The sequence below is a fragment of the Acinonyx jubatus genome, chromosome C1, assembly GCF_027475565.1.
Source record: "Acinonyx jubatus isolate Ajub_Pintada_27869175 chromosome C1, VMU_Ajub_asm_v1.0, whole genome shotgun sequence".
NCBI lineage: Eukaryota > Metazoa > Chordata > Mammalia > Carnivora > Felidae > Acinonyx > Acinonyx jubatus.
This window is the reverse complement of record NC_069381.1, coordinates 44,114,203-44,133,880: the sequence shown is the minus strand read 5'-3', so window position 1 is coordinate 44,133,880 and position 19,678 is coordinate 44,114,203. Positions and strand designations below refer to the sequence as shown.

General features: G+C 51.0%; 2 long non-coding RNA genes across 5 annotated transcripts in view; both read right to left on the bottom strand.

Moving 5' to 3' along the window:
• Nucleotides 1–9,690: 9,690 nt before the first annotated feature.
• LOC113599343 (uncharacterized) lies at nt 9,691–10,990 on the bottom strand. The gene is made up of 2 exons (XR_003420164.2): nt 10,199–10,990; nt 9,691–10,100 (listed from the first exon to the last, which is right to left on the bottom strand). It is a non-coding gene; the product is annotated as an uncharacterized LOC113599343 (long non-coding RNA).
• A 3,383-nt stretch (nt 10,991–14,373) lies between these two features.
• LOC106975066 (uncharacterized) overlaps nt 14,374–19,678 on the bottom strand; it is a 50,038-nt gene continuing 44,733 nt past the window's right edge. Inside the window, exons 4-7 of one of the 4 annotated variants that reach the window (XR_008294892.1) lie at nt 17,831–18,579; nt 16,207–16,990; nt 15,584–15,760; nt 14,374–15,094 (exon numbers count right to left, since the gene is read on the bottom strand). This is a non-coding gene — a long non-coding RNA (uncharacterized LOC106975066). The remainder of the gene's footprint in view (nt 15,095–15,583; nt 15,761–16,206; nt 16,991–17,830; nt 18,580–19,678) is intronic. The other 3 variants (XR_008294894.1, XR_008294893.1, XR_008294895.1) reach the window with 3 other exon arrangements.

The window sequence follows — 19,678 nt, the reverse complement described above, 5'->3', positions numbered from 1 at the left end:
TCTCTCTCATGAGTCTTGCAGGGGGGCTGGGAAAGTTACGTGAACTTGGTGAATCACCAAGCACAGTCCTTTACTGAGGCTCCGGAGGTAGAGATCAGCTGGAAGATAGTCGGAAGTGAGGAAGACGAGGAATTGGCGATTGACCGGATGTGGGGAGTGAGAAAAAGGGCAGAGGCCAAGAGGGCACTCAGATTTCTACTCCAGTGCACCGCAGATGTCGGGATGTAGGATCCCTCCCACGGTTACCCCAGCCTGCCAGCCCCACGTGTAGGAGGCTGAGAAATACTCCACTCCTCTCTCTTCCGGCCCGCGTTGCCAAGAAATTCCCTAGAAGACCGGGTACCCATAAAAGTGAAAAGGAAAATGACCATCCATCAAGCTTTTGCTACGTGCCAGCTGAGGGCTTTACTCTCACTGCGTCATGTAAGCTCCCGACGGCCTGTGTGAGGAGGCAAATCCCGTCTCGTCTCACCGGTGAGGAAACTGAGGCCCAGAGTGGGGACACCGCTCCCCCCCAGGCGGCCCGGTGAATGAGGAGCAAGCAGGTCCCAGCCCCAAACCTGGGCCTGGCTCCCGCCCACCCGAGAACAGCCGGGGCTGCGGACACCCTTGCTGGGGCCCCGCTGTTGCGCGCCCCCCACGCGGGCGGTCCACGCCCGTTCTGTCAGGTGACTGATTTAGTAGGGAGCCTCGTCAGGAACAGGCAGGCTCCTGAGCAAATTTGTGACCCCCACAACCAGGTGTTCCTGCCGCCTGGTGACAGCACCTGGATTACGCGTGGCTGGAAGGAGAGCAGGCCCCGGCCTTTCGACACCGGGTTGTGGCAGCAACCTTTGCTTCTCGGGGACCTCCTACTCTCCAAAGTCTGTGGTCCCCGACAGCTGTGTGCCTCAAAGGCTGGTCCCTCGTAGCCCCTTACACATTCAGAACCTCAGGCCCCACTGGACCTTGGGAATCTGAATCTCCATTTGAAGAAGCTTGACAGGTGCCTGGCCTGCACGGGGACACAGCAGAAAGAGCGTTAGCCCCCAAGTCCAAAGACCCCTTTTTTTTTTAAGTTTATTTATTTGAGAGCATGAGAAAGCGTGAGCAGGGGAGGGGCAGAGCGAGAGGGAGAGAGAGAATCCCCAGGAGGCTCTGTTCTGTCAGCGCAGAGCCCAGTGTGGGGCTCGATCCCATGAACTGTGAGATCATAACCCGAGCCGAAATCAAGAGTCGGACACTTGACAGACTGAGCCACTACAGGTGCCCCCAGGGACCTTGATAAGAGTCCTGACCGGCTGCTGAGATGAGGCTCTGTGACCCCTGGCCAGTCTGAGCCTCAGTTTCACCATTTATAAAATGAGGGTGTTAACACCAGACCCTCTCTAAAGCGATATCAGCAGGTGGAGGGAACGGAGGCCTGGGAAGTCAGACCGGCCTCCCTGCTTCTGGTAAGGACCGGCCAGTGCAGGGCAGAGCAACCCCCTGCACACAGCCCCTCCACCTCTGGTGACCCATCCGAGACCGTGGTCCATGTCGGTGAACGTGAGTGGACGAGTGAGTGAGTGAACTACGTGGTCCCGTGCCACGGGACAGGACCGTGCACGCGACGGTGAGGAGACCATGGAGAACCCTGCTCAAGACGTGACCTTTATCACGTGGAGGTCTTCCTGAGAAGGTTTCCAGAAAAGTGCTGAGACGGAGAGAAGACAGCTTGCCCAAATCACCGCCCCTCGCTGGGCTTCCTGTCCTCCTCGCTGCATCACCTCTAGGCTCTCCTCTAGCCCGTTCATTCGGAAAGGGCCCCTCCACAAGAATACCTGTCCTATGTCCGTAACGATTGTCTGCGGAGCAAAGAAAGGTGATCAGACTGGCCCGGGATAATATTTGCAACAGGTGTGGTATGAGGGCGGCGAAAAGAGGGACTTGAAGTCTTTTTCCTTTGGGCCTGACTCCGTGATTAAGATTCAGGCGGGCAGAGCACCCGGGTGGCTCGGTCAGTTAAGCGACCAACTCTCGGTTTTGGCTCAGGTCATGATCTTGAGGTTCGTGAGTTTGAGCCCCACATAGGGCTGTGCGCTGACCGTGCAGAGCCTGCTTGGGATTCTCTCTCTCTCCGCCCCTCCTTGCCTTTCGTGCTCTCTCTCTCTCTCTCTCTCTCTCTCTCTGTCAAAAATAAATACTAAAAAAAAATTTTTTTTAACGTGTGGGAATTGTACAATGGGTCTGTGCGCTCTATGGCTGTATGCACAGAACACATCTCTAGGTAGAGAAACGACATGAGCAAGACACGGCAGCTGGCTGGGAGGACTGGAGGGCAATTAGCAGGTGGGAGAGGGGGCTGGAGGGGAAATTTTCCCCTTATGTCACTCTGGGCTTTTTTTTCCCGTTTCTTTAGAAGTCGATTTCTGGTGAATTGGAAAAAACAATTTATGTGCCCGGATCAATCTAGTGAAGACATTTTGACACAGGTAGAGCTTCATATATTCCTGTTGCTTCTGGATTTTGCAGCTTGTGGGAGAGTAGCTCAGAAAGAGCCAGCCTCCTGCTTTGTTGGAACCTAATTCAAGAGTTTTTGATGTGTAAGCCTCTTACCTGGTCAAAAAATAAAGGAGGAAGAGGAAAAAAAAAAAAAAAGAACAAGCTATTTTGAACGTGTTTATCTCATCCAGCCCCCAAATGGGGGCTACTGCCGACCCCTTCTTCCATTTGCGTAGATCGGCCCTCATTCCAAGTAAATTCACTTCTTTTATAAGATGCTGATGCATGGATGTGCAGAAAGACTGGGCATCTTTTTTTATGGATAAAAAAAAGCCAACACTTAGCAGGAATAAGTGACTCGCTCAGGCACACACAGGCAGTAAACCGGTTAAAATGTTTTCAGCTTAAGAATAACAGAAGACTTGATTTAAAATGGCTTAAGCAGTAAAGAGCTTAGGAACTGGAAACGAGGGGAGATTCTGTTTGCTTAACTCGAGGGCAGGAAGATGTCAAAGGCTCAGCACGTTGCTGGTTTCTCTCCTCGTGGTCACAAGATGGCTGCAGCAAGGGTCACTTAAGGACACATTATCCAAACAAAGAGGACACTTTTTTTGCTGTGGATTTCTCTTATCAGCAATGAAATCCTTTCCCAGAAGCCCCAAGTGGGTTTCTGCTCAGGTCCTATCTCCCATATGACTGATTCATATGTCCATACCCAAACCAATCCTAAGAAAGAGTTTGAGACCACCAAGGATGGCTTAAACCAGTCATGATTCATCCTCCTGGCGCTGAGGATAGTCTCCCATTAGCACAGGATGTCCCCAAATTGAGTGTCCTCGGCAAGGGTAAAATAGCTGTTATGTACCCAGCCAACAATGTCATCCGGGTAGTAAATGATAAGTCCTCTCCTACAAAGCTGGATGTGACCTGGTTAACTAAGATCATTAACAAAACCCATTATTCAGTAAACTTTGCTGGGTACTTGCTACGTGCAAGGCAATCCATATAAGGTAGCAGGGATTCTGAAGTGAAAGGCATAGTCCTTTAAGGTCCTTCCCACTGCAGGAAGGAATGCAGACCAGCAAAGACACAAGTCCAGCTAAGCACGGCCAGAACCCCCAAGGAAAGGAGGCTCCGGGGACTGCGGGAGGTGGAAGAGGAAACTGGCTGGCCCAGAAGGTTATGGGCAGATCTTCAAGAGAAGGGAGCCTTGAGAGGTGCCTGGGTGGCTCAGTCAGTTAAGCGTCTGACTCTTGATTTTGGCTCAGGTCATGATCTCACGGTTCATGAGACAGGTGCTGCACTGATGGTTCAGAGCCTGCTTGGGATTCTCTCTCTCCCTCTCTGCCTCTCCCCCCATTCATGCTCTCTCTCTCTCTCTCTCTCAAAAAAATGAATAAACTTTAAAAAGAGAGAGGAGGAAGCCTTGAGCTGTGAACCAAAAGAACTGGAGATAACCAGGTAACGGCCAGTGAGAGTGATGGAGCAGAGAATAGCCTGCACAAAGCCTGGAGCCGGGGAAGCACAGTGTGCACATGAGGGACCACGCGGTGGGCACAGGTGCAGCGGGCAGGGCAGCTGTCCTTGCTGAGCCTCATGGGGCAAACCTTTAGCCAGGAAGGTGAGAAAGTCAGACCGTCTTTAGTAGGGGTCTGACATCCCCAGGTTTACATTGTAGACGAGGAAATGGGAAGGAAAAAAACAAGAAGGAGGACTAAGCGAAGAAGCAACGAATGGAGAAGGACTGAGTCATTGCAGACAGCGACTGGGGCCAGACTCCGTCCTAGGCGCAGGGGGTCCGGCGTGAACTGGGCAGAAACGGCCCTGCCCTCACCATCGCCATCACCATGCAGATAGATGCTGACCACGTGCTCTAAATCACTGGTCGTCTCGGGTGTCAGGGGAGGCTCCAGGGAGGAAATGGGCTTCAGGCTGAGATCCAAAGGATGAGTAGGAGTGAGCTAACGAGGGATTGGAGAGGCGTTCCAGGCAGGGGAGCAGCATGTGCGGAGTCCCTGAAGTGCAGAACACGTGGCACGATCCAGGCACGGGGAGGCCGCCAGAGTAGCTGGAGCTCAGAGAACAGGAGAGCTGGAAGATACCTCTGGGCCGACGCCCTGGGCCGTGTTTAAGGGGCTTCCGATTTATGGAGAGAAAGAAACAGAAGAAACACGAGGAGGAAACAGGAAGAGAGAGGGCTAGAAGGCAAATTTCCTGAGTTCGAGCCATCGGAGATCCCATTGGCAGTTGAAAACCCCAGGATGGGATTTCAGAGTATGCAATGGCCTTGGGCCACGCTACCCAGCCAGGGATGGCGTGACAGCCTCCTGGCAGTCCTGCACGCCACCCCCCCCCCCCACCCCCCCCGGCCCCGCCAGCTCAGGGCCCTCCGCAAGGCAGGCCTCGGGCCTCTAGGGGGAGACCTTCAGAAGTGAGTGATTTGCCCCAAGGACCAGCAGCAGAGGGCCTGTCCTTTCCCCTGGCAGCTTCCAGACCTACTGCAGGTGGAGGCCATCAAAAAGAGATTAGCACGCAGCCCCGAGACACCTGCAGGGAGGAGCCTTACCGACCCTCTTGCTGGAAACTCCTCCAGCTGATGCTAAGGGAAGAAACCTGAGCTCTCTTTTGGCAGGAGTCAGAGAAGCCTTGGAAACACATTTCCCCAGGGCGGGGGGGCTTTGCAAAATCCATGATGGACTTGGGACTTGCAGCATTTGGAGCTTTTTTTTTTTAGCCAAAAGGTGTGCTCAGGAACTTTAGGGAAGAGAAAGCCAAAGCCGAAGTGGGAATATGACTTGCCCAAGGTCACAAAGGAAGTCATGGGAGAGCAAAGACTGGTATATGAGTCTAAAGACTGTGTTCAGCACTCTTACCGGTAACAATAATAGTAGCTAACAAGTATTGAACACTTAGTATATACTAGCCTCTGTCCTAAGTGCTTTGAATATTTTAACTCCTTTAATCTGCACCCCTACCCCATCAGACTGGTAATGGCATGATTCCCATTTTACGGATGAAGAAAGTGAGGCACAGAGAGGTTAAGTAACTCTCCCAAGCTTGCATAGCTGGCACAGTTAGAATCTGAACTCAGGCAGCCTGTGCTTTTAAAGACCACTCAGAATTGGAGGTGGATGTTCGACCTCTCGGTTTCAGCCCCACCTCCTCCGAAAGTCGGAATCTATTCACTAAAGTGGGCCCCGCCCTTTAAACTGTGGTTTGTCTTGGGTTCATCTCTCTTCTCCCACCCAGAGCCCTCCCTTGGTCTGAAACAGCCCGTGGTCCGCACTGACAATAGACCAGGTCAGCATAGCACTTTTTCCTCTGTGTAAATAAACACATCTCCGCTAACCCCAAGGCAGAAACAACAAGGTCACCTGCCAATATGTCCGCTAAGCCCCACGCCCCTCCCACCACTGACCACATTTCTCTTCTTGCTGGCTAACTTGTATAGATTATATGGCTGGGCGTCCTTGCCCTCCGGACAATGGGAACAATGGAAAATACGATCAGGAGATTAGAGGAATAGAAAATAGAGGCTGGGGTACTTATTCCTCCCCCCGCCCAGTTCCCTGTTTTTCTGGTCGCCATAGGCTGGCTGAATCTCTCACCTGCTACCCGGGTCTAGCTGCTACCCCGGGCAGGGGCTTTCACACAGCCTTCTCTTCCTTGGCTCCTTCAGAGCTGGGGATGGTAAAGGAGCCTCTCTGTTGCTTATTCCAGGGTTCAACCACATCCCTTGTGAGTTCCCTACACCCTGCCACAGCGCCATGGAGAGCCCCCACATGAACCTCTCAGTGGGTCCTCATTTGAGTGTGCCTGCTGTTTTCTGAGTGATGCACAGGCCACTTCTTGATCTTCTGGATTGTGTGCTCTGCCATCGCCCAAGTGAGCTGAGACTGACACACAGCAGCTGGTCACTCACAGGTGGCGCCCATCCTAAAAAGCCCCCCAGGCTCGTCATGCTCACCAGCTAACGTCAGGATTCACCAGCTAACGTTGGGGTCCTCATTACGGATGGTTCTCGAGTCCAAAGCCTGATCTCCAGAGCCGTAAGCCTCAGTCACAAACATGGCCCGAGTGAGTTCCCAGGCACCGAAGCTGGGCGGTACACACACACAGGCTCTCTAATCCCAACAGCAGCCCTCCAAGCTTTGAGGCATCACCCCATGTTCCAGGCCAGAAACTGGGGTCCAAAGAGGTGAACATCACAGCTCTGGTTGCTGAGGCTCGGCTATTGCTTGGCTGTGGAGGGGTGCCCGACGTGCCTCAGTTTCCTCATCTGCATGCTACAGATATTCAAAACAGCACCTTCCTCCGAGGGCTGTCAGAAGGACTGAACACTCAGAGTAACAGCACTTAGAGCAGCACTTACAGTCATGCCTGGCGGATTGTGATGTCTCAGTAAGCATTAGGTCTTGCCATCCTCCTAAGGCACGCGGGCCACCCCAGCCTCATTCCGAGCCGCGAGACCACTCCACACCCACTAAGGGAGAGATGGCTGAGGCCAAACAGCTAGACCTGCCCCCCGGCCAGAGTGCCTCAGGGACTCGGAGCATGTAGGAGAGGCATCCACGGGCTTAGGGCAAAGCAGGCCTCCAGGCGGGCGAGTTCAGGGTGTCCCTGGACCGTCCAGTGCATGCCAAGACCTGGTTATTCTTACAGGCCTGCTGGGAGGCCCCTCCCACACCCCTCTGTGACCACCACCCGACTGCTGGGCTGACCTTTTCCTAACCATCAGCGGCCCCAGAGACGCAGGCACCAGGCCAGGGCCCAGCTCACACCCCGCCTGCAAGAGCACACTGCCAGGCTGCCAATTGGTTTATAGTTGTGCTGCTACACCCAAAGACAGAATGGGATGTCTTCGGTTAGAAAGGAAATTGTGGGTTTTGTTTTTTATTGAATTAAGAGTGTCCCTGACCAAGAACCAGAGAAAAATGCATAGGGAGAAAAAAATGCCTGGAGCCAGTCAGGAGGCCCAGACTCCAGTCCAGGCCTGTCGCTGGCTCGCTGTGACACCTTGGCTGGTCCCTTCTCCTCCCTGGACCCCGGTTCCCTTGACTGTGGAGTCCTGGGTGGGAAGGAGACAGAGCAGCAGAGGGAAGGCAAGTGGGTTAAGCAATCCCGGTGGCCTCCTTCCCGTCCAACACTTCAGAAGCTCCCTTTCACCACAAAGACCTGTTACTCTGCACTTTAGAAAAATGAACCTTCTGCAATCCTAGCACCGGTAGTCCTGCACCGTGCTTCCTCCCTGCTCGCTGCTCACCGACCAGGGGGGGTGTCTCTCATGAACCCGCAGCTGAAGCCCTCGCCTCCCCTCCCTTTCCTGTCTTCTGAGAGTGTAGGGTCTCAGAACTCACTGGAAATGGTAACAAATGACCGACGTTTGCATCAGCCCTTTGCAATCTAAAACTAACTTCACGGTGATAGCTTTGTTTAGCCTGAGATTGACAGAGGCCTCTCAGATCCAGTCCAAACCTAAGGCTTGCCCCTCTCTACTGGAGTGGCAGATTGCATTGTCTTCCTTGTGGAGTCTCTAGCCTCCAGGGTGACTGGAGGATCCTCTCTTAACAAATGAGACCTCTCCCCACCTGGTGGTTTCTGGAAAAGCAGACTTAGATATAGGAGGGGAATCCCAGTGGTTAAGGGATTCAATCAAGGACCACGGTGGCATCTCCAGACTGAGGATGTCAAGAGCAGTGCCCAATAACGCTTCCGTGAGGTCTGCAAGAAGTCCTTTGAGTGGTTTTTACCAAACCTGATCATTCTACAGCCTGTAACACCAAAGCAAATAGACCTACAGTATTGCGTTGCCAGAAAATCATCTGCGACAATTTAGCAGTTAGAGGAATATTTGGGCTCAAATCAACCTGGAAGGGAGAAAGAAAGAAAGAGATGAAAAGAGAAGAAGAAACAAAGAAAAGAAAGAAACAAAAGAAAGAAAAAAGTTTCAAGAAGGAAAAAAAAAAAAAATGAGCCCCTGGAGGCAAATGTATCTGACCCAGGTCAGACTCTGTAAACAGAACCACATGAATGTTCAGACACGTTGGTCAATTAGCTTAATGGAACATTCACCACACCTTGCAAATGCTTTCTTCTTTTGGGGGGACTTTAATTAAGTGGCCAGGAGAGGTCTGGTACAGAGGACGACAGATGGGAAGGGATCACCTTAGAGAAGACATTGGCACAGAAACAGAGAAATCTGGGCTGGCTGGGATGCTCAGCATTCATTAAAATTCCCAAAGTGTGAACTCACGCCTGAGTCAGACTGTCAGTGGGGAGGAGAGCGGGGCCCATAATGAATTCTGCAGCCAGAGGCCTATGCCACCGACTCCAAATCCAGCACCAGGGCTGAGGCAAGGAAGGTAGAAAACCAAAGTATGGAGAAGGAGCCTTAGGAGAGCAGGGGCCCAATCCAGAATGGGACTTGCCTTGGTGGCTGGGGTCCACCAAGGGGGCATGTTTGGGCCTCGGCTGACAGCTGGTCTAAGGAGGATGCCGCTGAGGCTGAAGAAACCATCCAGGCATTGCATGGTGTGTTCTCAGCAGGAAAGGAGGCTTGGTGCTTGGAGCCAGGCAGCCTGTAGGACCTTCCCCAGCCCTCCTTTGTCCATCAGTCCCGCAAAGGTCCGTCTTGACCTGCTCCTCTCATTACTCCCCTCCAGCTCCCACCTTACCCACGAGTCCCAGACTCCTATGAACTTCTCTTACCAGATGTCTCAGAGGCCTGGATCCCAAGCCCACCATCCCTTGCCACCCTCTACCCGGAATACCTCGGATGCACATCGGCACGTCCCTGCAGAACCTGCCTAGGTCCAGCCAGTCTCCAGCAGTGCAGAGACTTCGGATGGCTTCCCCTCCTGTTGAATCGCAAGCTCCCTTCCCCAGGCTTGCGTCCCAAAGGCAAGCCAACACTGCCAGTTCTCACAGGACTCAAGATCTTAACTTGCTGCCCTAGGGCTCCTTGTTTCTCCTTCATCTGGGACTCCTGACTCGGCCCTGGCCAGGAACCCGGGCCTCCCCACCCCCACCACCGTGCAGGCGCTCAGAGACCTCTCCGTGCAGCAGGTGAGCAAAGGGAGAGAATAAGGATCGAAAGCAGAAGAGGTGGAACGACCTCCACTCCCATTTCCCTGGCCAGAGCCCAGTCACAGGGCCACACCCAGCTGCAAGGGAGTCTGGAAATGTCGTCCGAGCTCCACGCCCGGAAAGAAGGAAAAAGAACATGAATGTTGGTGAGTAAAGCATTTACAGCCATACCTGGCAAGGTTTATCGGGCAAGATTCTGTCTGTTTGGTTAGTTACCAAGTTTAGCCTTGGGAAGGAGATTGACTGACTGGAATTTAAGTAAATTGATTGAAAACAAAAACCAGACAGAAACCACCTTGGGCAGGAGAAACCTGATGGATAGCAGCAAGAAAAATGAAGGGGAAAGGCCCCTTCAGACTCCCTCTCCTGCTGCCACAGTGCCAGCTGCCTCCTCCAGGCAGCCACCCAGCACCAGCTATCTCATATGGAAGGTGGGGATTTCCTGCCTCAGAGAGGGTGGTTTAACTCCTGGTTTCTTGCAATGACCCAAGAGACCACAGGACCGGGCCTCCTCACATACTCGTAAGTGCCCAGGGCATCTCACTGGGTTACTGGAGGAGTAATAAGAACAGGAAACAGAAGATCCCAGGACACCCCTGGGGAGAACCATACCTGCAGCCCAAGCTACAAGGTCAGGCCCTTTACTTACATCAGTGGGTCTCTTTTGCTAAGCTCTGAGCTACTCAGAGGCAGAATTTCTCTGTAGTCCCAGGGCCTGGGGCAGCATCTGGCACGCAGTGGCCATGAATCCAACTCCTCCCTGAACCACAGCCTTCCAGAACCTGGTCTGGGAAAACTGGATCCCGTTAGCTAGGACACCCAGACCTCAAGGACAGGCCAACAGAACACTGGCTCAATAACCTGGCTCTATTTTCCAGATGAGTCACCAGAGGACACAACCCAAGGGGCATTACTAAACTCAGTCCCTTCGGGTTTTTTGCCTGCTAAGCGTATGTACAAACCAGAGTTATTGGCCAAAACACAAGTTGGAACATGGGAGGGGATTACATATTCCTGGAGGAAGGGAAGAGATACTTAGTAGCCCCCCGGATCGGGTGTGTTTCCTTCGTGAGGTCGTTTCATCTCCTAAGGACTGCATAAAGGTGGTATTTGGGTGCCCATTTTGCAAATGAGATAACGGGAGCTCGGGAAGTAGAAGTAATTTCCGCAAGGCCGCCCAGGCAGTGAGCGGTTGCCTCCGGATTTGAACTCCAATCCTTCTTCAAACCTGCTGTCTTCTCACATACCGTGATGCTGGCCTCCTCCCACCGACGAGCCTGCTTCGGATTCCGTGTCCCTGCTCTCTGCCTGCCCCTCCCCTGCTCATGCTCTGTCTCTCTCTCTCTGTCGATAAATAAACATTAAAAGTAAAAAAAAAAGAAAAGAAAAGAAAAAAAGCTGTAAAGACAAACAAGGAATAAAACTCAACAATACATAAAACCCCAGGGGACAAGAATTGCTGTCATTAAGGAGACTGCCTGTCATCTAGGACACTGGCTTGCTACGATCTTAAGTCTTTTGCATGTCCTGGTTTGTTTGGTGTTTTATTAAATTTTTTTAATGTTTATTTGTGAGAGAGTGAGAGAGACAGAACATGAGCAGGGGGAGGGGTGGAGAGAGAGGGAGACACAGATTCCAAAGCAGGTTCCAGGCCCTGAGCTGTCAGCACAGAACCCAACGTGGGCTTGAACCCACAAACCGTGAGATCATGACCTGAGCCCAAGTCGGACGCTTAACCGACTGAGCCACCCAGGCACCCCTGCATGTCCTGGTTTAAATGCCACCTCCTCTAAGGAGCCACTCCCCGGAAGGAATCCCTCTCTCCTTTGCCTGTACTGTTGGGCGGTTAGTCTAGAATTTATCATCTTCATTCCCCAAAGTCACTAAATTGTAATCCTACTGGAAGCAAGCAACCCACCTTCTTTGCAGTAACAAAAGTAAACTAATAGCCATCATTTGTCGGGTGCTCCTTATGTCCCATACGCTTTATTTTGTTATCTCCTGTAATACTCATGATACTCTTCCTTCGTTTCACCGATGTGGAAACTCACGGTCAGAAAGATCACTCACGGGGGCCAGGATCCAAACCCAGATCCAAGACCGGACTCTCTCCAATATATGACAACGCACAAAGTATTTACTAAAAAAAAATTTGTTTCATATTTGTAAGTTCGGGGGTTCCAACCCCATCACCCTGGGTGTCACTTGAAAGTGAACGTGATCAGGGGCGCCTGGGTGGCGCAGTCTTGGGTTAAGCGTCCGACTTCAGCCAGGTCACGATCTCGCGGTCCGTGAGTTCGAGCCCCGCGTCGGGCTCTGGGCTGATGGCTCAGAGCCTGGAGCCTGTCTCCGATTCTGTGTCTCCCTCTCTCTCTGCCCCTCCCCCGTTCATGCTCTGTCTCTCTCTGTCCCAAAAATAAATAAACGTTGAAAAAAAAATTTAAACAAAATTTTAAAAAATTTAAAAAATATTTAAAAAAATTTAAAAAAATAAAAATAAAAAAAATAATAAGAATAAAAAAAAAAAGAAAGTGAACGTGATCATGTATCCATTTTTGATTGCTGCCTAATAAATCGCCCCAAATCTTAGTGGCAGAAAAAGACAATCATTCCACTTGCTCCTGATACTAAAGATCAGAAATTCTGGCAGGGCTCGTTAGGGACCACTCCTCTCTGCTCCCCGAAATCGCTTTTTTTCTTCCTTGTGACCTCTCTCTCTACGGATACTCTGGGCTGTTTACACAGCAAGTATGTTTCTCTCCAAGTTGAAGGCAAAAGCTCTCTTCAAAAGCTTCTTAAATTTCAGAATGTCAGTTCTGCCGCATTCTGCCGGCCAAAGCAACTCACAGGTCCCACCTAGATTCCAGAGGGTGGAGAAATGAACCCCCACCAGTGGGTGGGAGGAGCAGCGAGGACACAGCACAGAGGGACGTGGACCTAGGAGAAATCAACCCACAGGGGCCTTGTTTAGCCATCGGCCAGATACAAATGACAGATTCTGGTCAGAGCACAGAGCTGCAGGATTAACCGTCCACTCCCTTCAAGTGCCACTCCTGACCTGGAAATCAGAGCACAGCTGCATCAGACCCACAACTCTTCCTGGATTTTTCTCCTTTCTCTGCTTTGGTCAGGGTTTGCTATGATAATCCTCACACGTACTTTACAAAGTTATCGACGAACAGTAGCACTTGTACAGAATTGAATGGGCTCTAAGTGAAGCCTTCTCGCCAACCAGGAGTTTTGTTGTGGCAGGGACCATGTGGACCCTTCTGGACCCCGGAAACCATCACTGGCACTGGCACCCCACTGGACACAAGGCACAAAACGGCCCCCGCCGGCACCAGGAGACACTCAACTTGCCCCTGAGCCACTCTTTCAGAGTCAGAGCCTCTCAAGTGGACATTTCATTATCTGGAAATCCTACCATGTGGAAAATTCCTGACGGGGCAAGAACTGGAGGAAAAGAAGCTATCTGCCAGGAGAGATGATTCAAGTCCACCAATTAGTGCCGGGAGAGACACAGCCGGTCCTTATTCAGCCTGCCGATCAAGAGCAGATGCCTACACTCAATAGTCTCTTCAAGGCGTGTGACAAACCACTTTTTCAAGTCCGCTCACTACCTGCATAGTGAATTGTATGAGCTCCCAGCAGATTCAGGTAGTACATGATATCTGCAACAGGGGCGGGGAGTGCAAAAAGGGGCTCTTCTTAAAGATGCGAGCCCCGTGTAAGGAAACCAACAAGGAGTATTGCAATGCCCTGGGGTCCACAGGAGCAAGGCTCCCTGAACTTAGCCATGGTCTGCTGGCTGGGAGAATACCCTGTGATGCCCCCATCCTGCCACCCCAATCTCCTACCGGTGCTGGCCATTGTCTGATTCCAACCAGAAGAAGCCACAGGGCAATGGAACCCATAGAAGCAGTCTTTCAGGATCAACTTCCCAGGGCACAGGGCAAAGAAGAGAAGAGAATGGGGCTGGAAGGACAAATGGCAGATGATCCAGCATACAGCCCCTCGGCTAAGCAGCACACCCTGGGGTGTTCCTAAAGATCGCTCCCTGTCGTGCCTGACTCAACAGTCTTTAAAATCCAGTTTTACCCGATCCCACGTTTGCAGGGAAGAAGGATAGCACACTGGGATTTGTCCAAGAGATACCCTCCAGGGCTCAGTGCTCTGACGTATACATTTCAGATAAGAGCTTGGGTTTCCTGGAGTTGCCGTGTGAAAATCCAGTGATCGTGAATGCGTTGCATCCTTCTCAAGTATAAAGCAATCCACAGATATGCTCCATCACATGTGATGGGGGCAGGAGGGCACAGATACGAAGCCACACCTCCAGTGAAGGACACGTCTCGGCCAGTTCTGTCACACCCATGACCGCGCACACATCACACCTCAACCACAGGTCCAGGCAAGCTCCCAGATCCCTCACGGCCACCTCTGCTCTGACGCGTGAGGCCAGCGAGGAGTCCGGCCGACCCTGCAGCATCAGTGATGACCGCCTGGGAGGACGTTGGGAAGTCAGTCCCTCGGCGGCATGCCTGATGAGCTGGACATCCGTGAATGTCATCCGAGGTTTTGTTTTAGGAACACTCTTCTCTCCAGAGAGGCCCTGTGAAAGCATTGAAACCCACAAGGTTTATTTAGGGGCCTGTGAAGTAAGTTGGGGACGCCAAAGTGCGCAGTCCCCGGGGAACAGCCTTACACGGGCTGCTGGCCAGAGGGATTCAAGAGTCGGCCGAGCCCAAGGCCGTCCCTCTGCACCCTCACAGGAGCCTTGCCAAACTCTCGGCAAAAATGGCTCCAGAATTTATGAGGCCAAAAGAGGCTTTTAAATAATTTTTATTTTATTTTTAAAAGAAATTGGAAGAGTGCAGCGGGAACAGCGATATCCCTCTCAGAGGGGGTGAAGCGGCACGAGAGCCCGTGGAAATGGGGCGGAAGCAATTACCATGTGTATGCCCACTTGACTTACAAGTAAAATATCCATTTAGGGGCCCCTGGGTGGCTCAGTCGGTTGGGCGGCCAACTTTGGCTCAGGTCACGATCCCACGGTTTGTGGGTTCGAGCCTCGCGTCGGGCTCTGTGCTGACAGATCGGAGCCTGGAGCCTGCGTCGGATTCTGTGTCTCCCTTTCTCTCTGTTCCTCCCCAGCTCATGTTCTGTCTCTCTCTCAGGGACAAATGAAGATTTAAAAAAAAAATTTTTTTTAATAAAAAAACAAGTAAAACTTCATTGGAGGGGGGAAGGAGGAGCAGACTCTGCCTGTCTTTCCCATCTAGTGGCTCCCTGCTGCCCAGAAGACAACAATGCCCCAAGTTCCTTAATCTGGCCTCTCAGAGCCTCCCCAACTGGCCCCGGCCGATTTTTATAAATTTATTTCCCAACACTGCACCTTTACAGGCTCACAATTCTGGTGTTACCTGGTGGTCAGATGCACAGGCTTCAGAGCTGACACGGCAGCTTTGCAATCGGGACTCCGTCCCTTGCTCTGTTGTGCGACTTTGGCCAAGGTATTCAGCCTCCCTGACTCAGGTTTCACACCCTAAAAATAGTGGCGTTTGCCCACAAATTAACACATTGGCTGACCAACCCCCTCCCTACCCGCCCCCCCACCCCCCTGCCAAAAAAACAACTCAGTATATAGCAGCTGATAGCAAACCTGGCTATCAGCTCCTGATAGTGCCATGTCCTGGCTCCCAGGCTGTGCCATGTCCTTTGCTCCCAGAATCCTGGCCGCCCCGCCCTCCACCGATACAAACCCACCCCAAGTTCAACATCTCCAGCTGCTCTAACCACACAGGCCTCTCCCCTGGCCTTGACCTCCGATCCACCAGAACGCCGGATAAACCAGCCACCCTGCAAAGGTCACCACCACGAGATAAGAAACAATGCTGGGTTCAGCACCCAAAAAGCCAAGTTCACATCACAGCCTCTCCGATGATTCGCCACCTGACCTGCTCCCCAGTCACTCAGCCTCCCTGGACTTCCATTCCTCTTCTCTAAAATAGGGAGAATGACCCCTTCCACTCACTGTGGAAAGTCAACAGGATGATAACATGGGAGGACTGTGTAGTTCTGAAATATCTGAAAAACCCCAGTATCTGCTGAAAAACCCAGGGTGCTGATTCAAATATCCAGGCCACTCCAGTTCACCATCACTAACAAGCAGAATTTCCATGGACTCCTTGCTCTTTCCCCATGCCCATCTCTGAAAAGTGAAAAAAAATTATGTTCAGTTTATGTTGTTGCTCAGACTACAGGAGTTCTAGTTCTCATCTGAAGGTGCTTCACAGTTTACAAGCCACTCATACATCCCCGTGCTAAGGACTCTACAGTTGACCGGAATAGCCAGCCAGAGTTCCCCACGTCAGCCTGGGTCACTGCTCTCCCTCCAAACTCCATGGGCCCAGGGTTTATAAAATTACTTGAAAACCAGAGAGCAACCCATCCCACCTGCAAAGGGCCAGAAGCCCATGGGAAAACGGGATTCTTTGGAATGCCCAGTCACATGTAATAGAATCAAGCCAGAGTTCTGTAACCCGAGAAATAAAAGGATTGCTTCTTTTGTTTTATTTCTTGCAAAGGGCAAATCTAGCCCTTTGTCCTTCCCCTGAAGTTTACGGCCCCGGAAGAGACAAGGAGAGCCCAATTTACCAACTCCGGCTGCCTGTCAAGGCTATGCTAAGCCACCATGTTTCTTTCATTTTGACCTTCTTGGCTGACATTTCTTAGTCTAGTTGATAACGCACAAAGTGTGCATTTTCTTTGAGATAAAGGAAGCTATCTAGGGGAAGCAGATTTATCTGTTAGCACAAAAAGATTAGTCAACTTGTTTAATGCTACACAGCGCCACAGCTAGGGTTAGAACCTACAGCCTCTAATGGTCTAGGTTACCTCGGTGAGGTAAACAGTGGAAATCCTGAGGTGGGAAGAACATACTTAAGTCTGATTGGCAGTCTTGGCAGCTGGACTGTCAATGAGAAAACCCACTGGTCCCAGTTCTGCCCCTAGTTCACTGTATAACCTTGAGTAAGTCAGTTCCCTTCTCTGAGGTTCATTTCTTTGTTGTTTAAATGAAAGGTTAGATTAGGTGAATTACAGCAAGTATGTGTCTGTGCCCCATGAGCTCACTCACCAAAGCCCATGCAGACATTACTAATCAATCTCAGCATCCTTTCCCAGGAAGTAGGACACAATCCAGTGCTTCAGGCCATTGTCACCAGAGGCCAGAACTGGCACATAAAATAAGTAAAACCTACTTGCCATCCCTGAGCTAGATAATTTCTAAGGATTTTTACCAGTCTTGACATTGTGTGATCTATGAGGGGTTAAAAAAAAAAAAAAAGAAGAAATCAGGAAACCTGGGGCCATGGCAGCACCCTGCCTCTTTCAGTGCCCCTGAGGAAGGATCTCAAAATCTGGGTCTCTGCTGCCTCCCCTGCAAATTGAGAACAACAATTTTATTCTTCTTCATTTTTTTAATGTTTATTTATTTATTTATTTATTTATTTATTTATTTTTGAAGGAGAGCGCACAAGCAGGGGAGGGGCAGAGAGAGGGGGAGACATAGAATCTGAAGCCGGCTCCAGGCTCCGAGCTGTCAGCACGGAGCCCAACACGGGGCTCGAACCCACAAACCGTGAGATCATGACCTGAGCCCAAGTCGGACGCTTAACCGACTGAGCTATCCAGGTGCCCTGCACAATTCTATTCTTCTTATCTTCAAGATCTTTGTGCAGGTGGAAACAGAGATGAGAAGCGTGTGAAAGAGCTTTCTAAACTGAAGTCCTCACTATGAGAAGAACACTGATACTTCTTAAGCACCAGACTGGGTCCTCAGGTTTATGTCCTGCCTCATTTTCCTGCCCTCACCACTGCAAAGCTGGGTTTCTGGCACTTGCAACCAAAGGAAATCTGATTGACAGAGACTGCAAACTCCTCCAGAACAGGCCTGTTTCCTCTGTGCCTTTGTCCCAGCCCAGAGCCTGGGGCATTCAATTAAGTATTTATTGGTTTTCTATGATTTTCTGTAAGAAATGGTGGCTCCTGAAACAGTAATTGAAGGCCTATTCGGGAAGGTGAAGTGTAACTGCAGGACTGAGCTAACAGGGGTCTCGAATCCCAAGGACAGGTCAGGGTGTCCTGCATGGATTTTTCACCTCATGGTCCCAAAATGGCTGCTGTATCCCTAGACCTCACATTCTCACAGTGTGTTTCCGAAGTCAAACATCAAGGGGGTGACCAAGGCAGTAAAAGAGAGCTCTTGTGGAATACTTACCTCCTTTTATCCGAAAGAGACTCTTTCCCCAGCTGGCTTTTCCTTATAACTCCGTGGGTCTCCTGATCATCCCTGAGTGCAAAAGAGGCTGGGAGTATTAGTACTTGGGAAGAAGGCAAGGAAGGAGGGTTGTTAGAAATGGCCATTAGGCGGACGAGCAATGATGCCTCCCAGGGGAGGCATTTCAGGCATTCTTTATGTATTAGTTTCAGATTGTTGCTGGAGCAAATTACTACAAACTTATTAGTGGCTAACACCACCAATTTAGGGTCTAACAGATCTGGGGGTCAGAAGTCCCAAATGGGCTTCAGCAGGCTAAAGTCAAGGTGTCGGCAGGGCTGAGTTCCTTTGCAAAGCTCTAGAGGAAAACTCTTTTCCAGTTTCTACAGGCTGCCCTCAGCCGGGGCTTGTGGCCCCTCCTCCTCAGCAGCCTAGGGTCTTAGAGTGCCCCCTGACTCTGCCTCCTTCCTCTATCTCCCTCTCTGATCCAACCCTCTGCTCCCTCTTCTGGCTTTTAAGGCTTGTGGCTTGTGAGAACACTGGTTATCCCACCAGGATAGCCTCCCATCTCAAGATGGTTAACTTAATCACATCTGCAAATCTCCCTTCGCAATGTAAGGTCATACAGTCTCGGGTCCTGGGGATTAGACAGGGACACCTTCCGGGTGGCTGTTCAGCCTGCCACACCTCAAGTGATTCCTTGCAAACCTCTTCGTCCTGAGCACAGACCAACTGCTCCTGAAGGAAGGCTGAAAACAAAACGAACTGCAGACTGCAGAAATTTTCTAGGTCTGCCTGCTTAAATTTCGGTGGTCCACCTTCAAAAGAGCCACAAAGAGGCTAGTTCACGCCATTACCTGTCTTGACAAGCTTTCTACCAAGCCCCTGAGAGGAGATACACAAAACAAATTTGCAAACAAAAAGAAATGTGTTCCTTGGGTTAAAGGAAATACTATTTTTTTTTTTTAGACTATCCCACAGCACCCCCCAGTGCCAAGAGGCGGGAAGAAAGGCTTGCAGTTTGACAAAGAATTTTATTTAGCCCAACGTTTCTCAGCTTTGTTGAGACTCCCTAGGCACAGATGCCCAGGCCCTAACCTCAGAGACCCAGATGCAAGTAATGTGAGGTTGGGCCCAGATGCGAGAAGCTTTTGAAACATCCCAAGCAACCGTGTGTCCAGCGAGAACCACTGAGTTCAGTGTAGCAATGAAAACCATCCAAACACCTAGGAGGCCACAGAGGGTCCAAAATAGATACAATCGTGCCCCTCCTTTCAAAGACCTTCCAGTCTCAATAGACTGTGAAACGTGGTGGAGACGAGCCACAACCAATGACTGTGAGACAGAAGGCAAGTTACTTACCCTCTCTGTGCCAGATTCCGCATCTGTAAAATAAGACTAGTAAGAGTCCCTGCCCTATAGGGTTAAGAGCGTTAAACCATACAAGCCGCGTAAAGACCTTAGCGTGGGGGGCACCTGGGTGGCGCAGTCGGTTAAGCGTCCGACTTCAGCCAGGTCACGATCTCGCGGTCCATGAGTTCGAGCCCCGCGTCGGGCTCTGGGCTGATGGCTCAGAGCCTGGAGCCTGTTTCCGATTCTGTGTCTCCCTCTCTCTCTGCCCCTCCCCCGTTCATGCTCTGTCTCTCTCTGTCCCAAAAAATAAATAAATGTTGAAAAAAAAAATTAAAAAAAAAAAAACTTAGCGTGGTGTGTGGTAAAAAAATAAGCATGCAACAAGTATTAGGTGTTCCTGCCAAGTTCCAGGGGTAGAAAATACATGACCCACATGCCACCCTCCCCTGTCACTCAGGGCAGACAGCACTGATCTGAATGCTCTTTCCTGCCGAA